Below are 5,016 nucleotides of genomic sequence, written 5' to 3' on the forward strand. Positions count from 1 at the left end.
TTCCCGAGACACGGGTCCACTTTTTTCATGCCTAGAACACGTAAAAAAAGTTTCAAGCGATTTAAAAAATAGTCGTCTGAAAAGTGTTCGATTTATAATGGAATGTCTCATGTAGAAAAATCGACACACGTGTGGCCATCGGAGGAGACTTTGTTCCAAAGAAGAATGATTTAATCTGTAGTGCCCATTTTGTACAAATAGATTTTTTGGAAAGACCAGGCGCAAGTAATGTGCGTTTAAAAAATTTGGCTGTGCCGTCGGTATTTCTGGCTGCCGGCTGATGTCACACATACGCACTAACAAACACGCAGGATACTCATATACGCACTACTACACACGTACCTCGCCATCTTGTTGTTCCCATCATGGCCGAAAACGAAAATCCGGCCGGCCTCAGTCCTTTCGACTGTGTTAGCGATCTAGTATAGTATAGACATCTGTGATCCATCTCGATAATATCCATATTTGTGTGTGAAAGACAGGTTAAGATAAACATCACAAGCATGCGCAGCAAAAATTGGCAGTAACTGCACATGCGGGGTGTTTTTCGCCGCACTTTCTAGCAGGGTGAAAAGTTAACGCACGGGCGATTATCAACAGCCAATCTGAACGCTATTAGGCAATTCACCCGGGCGAGTCGACCTGCTAAACGGAACGCTTTTGGGCGAAATATCGTCGCCTGGGCGTTCATTCTGAACGTATCCCTGTGTATCTTTATCTCAACCGTCGAGTTGAAGTAAAAACCGGCTAGGCGGACGAAATTTTGGTAATTATGCACTTTAGGGGACCTAGAGTCCTAGATATTAGAGAAGCGCAACTGATGTTCCGCGTCCTAATTGGCTGATAACTGTCAGCCAATCATGACATTCATTCATTGGTATTAAAAATGGCTGACTAATAGACGATTGGTGGATTTCATAGTTCGTCTGCAAACGACGCCATTTTTAATACTGTTTTTAGTAATTTTGCGATACTGATTTAAGCCGGTTGCGCTTCTCTGATATCTAGAACTATAAGGAGACCCAGCTCCGATAACCTTGACCTTGACATATGTTGTCAAGGTCATGATTCTGAGCAACTTTGCCTTAATAACTAGGTGGCGGACTTTTTAGGGTCTGCGCACAATAGGAGGAATATTAGGAACAGATATTAAATATAAGAATATTAACCTATCAGAACTGTGTACTGTGGAATGTGCGCTTTCTGACAGGTTAAAATTCTTATATTTAATATCTATTCCTAATATTTCTCCTATTGTGCGTAGACCCTTATAGTTTTTGAGATATTAAGCGTTCAAGTTATTTTTAATAGTAGTGAAACCTACTGTATTCATACGAAGCAACTTTTATTCCATCTCTTTTTCTGCGAATGAGCTCGCAACTTCCATGTCGCTTCATATTGTAAAGTGTACGCGTGAATACAGTAGATTCCGCCCCCCTGCGGGAGGGGGTTCCACTACTATTAAAAATAACCTAACCGAACCCATTTAGTCGGTGTATGCCACTGAACTATGTATACACTGGAATGGGCATCGAGGAATTTTGGATTCATACATATGACCATCCGTCAGATTCGGGACACTTTTCGGTTTAGTTACGGAGCTGTCAACATCTAGGGAAAAAAATAAGCTAAACTAAGGGCTATAGCGGGGAGCACAGACTTTTGCATAACGCATAAAGCATGTGCATAAGGAATTTCATTGGCCCATTTTCTTATGCATGAGTCAATGGACCAATCAAATTCTTTATGTATATGGTTTATGCGTTATACAAAAGTCTGTGCTCCCCGTTTATGGCAGAGAACGAGACGTAACATGCGTAGCCGTAACGTAAGGTAAGGCAGAGAAAAACGTAGCTGCCGTAGTAGTGACTGACAGCACTGGCAGTCACTACTACGACAGCTACGTTTTTCTCTTGGGCCTTCTACAATAAGCCATAAGTCATAAATCGGAAGTAAGAAACTAAAAATTGACGACTGTGATTGGTCCATTTCTAGCTTATGACTTATGATTTATGACTTACGGCTTATTGTAGAAGGCCCATCTGTCTTACCTTACGTTACGACTACGCATGTTACGTCTCATTCTCTGCCATAGCCCTAACCCGGTTCGGAATACACCCACCATATATGTAATACTACTATATGGCTAGATGAGAGAGAAGTCCATGTCCCAGAACCACGGTGCGGGAATATACTTCTCTCTCTTTCTCAGCGTACTTTGAACGTTGTGCGCATGCGTCGGATTCATCCCCTCCATCAATAATAAATAGAAGGATAAATATACATATATGTGTAAGGAAGAAGGAAAAAGTGATTGATTCCGCTTCAGGGTATAACCTTGTTACAGTTAACAGAGTCAGTTTAGTCGGAATAAATAAATTAATCCTAATTTTATGAAATAAACTTTTTCAAAATTGTCGTTATGTATATAAGAATACAGTGCAATCCCTTACAGAAATTTCATGATAATCAGTGCAAACTAATACCTATTTCATACCTATGCAAACTAATGTTTTCAGTCGCATTAGGCGCATTAGGCTTTTTGCCACATAAATAACATATCTTGACCATTTTTGTCTGTGTACAACAGCACACATCTAATAAGCATAACGAGCATAACCTGTTTGCGTCATCTCACTGATCGCACTCTATTTTCCTATTGGCGGATGCAATCAATCCAACGCATGCGCACAACACTCAAAGTACTCTTAGAAAAAGAGGGAAATATATATTCCCGCACCGTGGTTCTGGAACCGCTTCCTCTCACTCCCTCTTATAGGCACTAGCCATATAGTAGTATTACATATATGACACCCACAGTATGGCAACTCTCTGTCGGCTCTTTGATGTCAGTGTTAGAAAAAATGGAGTGCGCATGCGCAAAATGAGTAACTTGCCCAGTAACGCCACCTAAACCTCTATCTCACTTGCTCTTTAGTTTCCTCTTTCTCTCTTTCTTTCTAGCTACTCTGGTTCATTTGTATGTATGTACAGCAAATTAATTTAATTATAAAAAAACTAAAAAAAAAATTTATAATTGTAATTGCATTGCAAAATAAAAAAAAAACAAAAATAAAAAATATAAAATTTCATAAATATTATATAAATATATTGTAAAAATATTTTAATTAAAGATCGGCACACGATGCTTGTTTTCTTGTAGATTGCTTGCGTTTTTGAAAATTATTAGAATTGTACGACAGAGAATTAACGCCGATTTTTAGCTAAAACGTAAGCAATTCAACAGAAAAACACAAGCATTATGTTCCGCAGATTTAAAATATTAATATAAACAATAAAAGGTAAAATTTATAACTATTATATAGATTACGTTTAAGAAAATATATACTATAATGATTATAATTATGAAAAGTATCTAATAAAATAATTTTGTATTAAATTAAGAATGAGATAATAATTGTTATGCATCTAAAATAAAATAATCAACTAAAAATGAGATAAAAGAAATTTTAAACTTAAAATATAACAATAAAATTTAGGAAACAAAGTTTTTTCACTTATTTCACAGCAATACCTGGAACAAAGCTAAGATAAAAAAAGTGCTTCCAAGATGATAAATAACTTATACAATAGTTGTATAAGTTAACTATTCTCTTAAGAGAGATCGTTCCTCGTTTTACTTAATATTTTTCACTTTTTCACATTTTTCACTCTTGCACTATTTTATTTCCACAGACTTTCCAGTCACAAACAGTTTCTCTAACTAATACAACTCAATCAAACGGCAATTATACTAATTTTCTTCAAATTTCAGCTTTCTAAGTACATAAACAAACACAGGGGCTCTATTCTTGAAAAAAAACGTATACGAAAGTCTAGGGAAATACTATAGTATATGTTACGTATACTATAGTATTTTCCTAATTTTTCGTATACGTTTCTTTTCGAGAATAGACCCCCAGGATATTTAAACGGAAGCATTTAAATGGTCCTGACAGAGAGTGATAGAGAGAACGGATAAGAAGAAGTGAGATAGAAGTTTAGATGGCGTTACTGGGAACTTATCGATTTTGCGCATGCGCACTCCATTTTTGCCAACATAAAGGGTGCGTTCTGAAATTTGCTGACAGTGCTGACAATACTGTTTTCTTATTCCAAAATCGGTTCAGCCACGTTTCAGCTCTGTTGCGGGATTCTCTAAACGTTTTATCGATGATTGTCGCTATCATTAACTAGCGACAGCCAATGGCAGGACAATCCTAAAAGAAAGCGCGGCTGTCGCTAGTTAACGATAACAACAATTATCGAAAAAACGTTTAGAGAATCCCGCAACTGCTGTAACTACTATCTTTTTCAAGAAAGTAGGTCCTCGGGAATTACTGACTTCCGGCTGATTTTGCACAATTTCAGAAGGTAGTGCAAGTTCAGTAATGCATATGGCTACTGGCATATAGATATATTCATATATTTCATATATATTTCATATATTTCATATATATTTCATATATTTCATATTATTTATTCAACTGCAGCCAACTCATAGACATCTTGGCTTTTCGAAGCCCTCACCGTTTTCTTTTTGTAGTTTCTCATACTAAAAAAGACATACGATAATGAAATACATTAAAGCTCACAAAACCACCCATGCAAATATAAACATCAGAGGCATGTTGTATACATGTTACAACTAACCCCTAGAGTCCTAGATATCAGAGAAGCGCAACCGATGTTCCGCGTTCTGATTAGCTGACTGTCAGCCAATCATGACATTCATTCAGTGGTATTAAAAATGGCTGACTAATAGACGATTGGTGGATTTCATATTTCGTCTGCAAACGACGCCATTTTTAATACTTTTCTTAGTAATTTTGCGATACTGACTTAAACCGGTTGCGCTTCTCTGATATCTAGGACTCTAAAAACTAACCCCAAGAAATTGTTTCAACTTGCCCCTTAGCATGAATTTCTAGGTTAATTGAGGTTAATATTAATTTATGTCATTAGCAGTTAAAATCAATATAGCATAATAAAGGTAGATATATTTAGGAACATAAT

This window comes from Cyphomyrmex costatus, unplaced genomic scaffold, assembly GCF_001594065.2.
Source record: "Cyphomyrmex costatus isolate MS0001 unplaced genomic scaffold, Ccosl1.0 scaffold9, whole genome shotgun sequence".
NCBI lineage: Eukaryota > Metazoa > Arthropoda > Insecta > Hymenoptera > Formicidae > Cyphomyrmex > Cyphomyrmex costatus.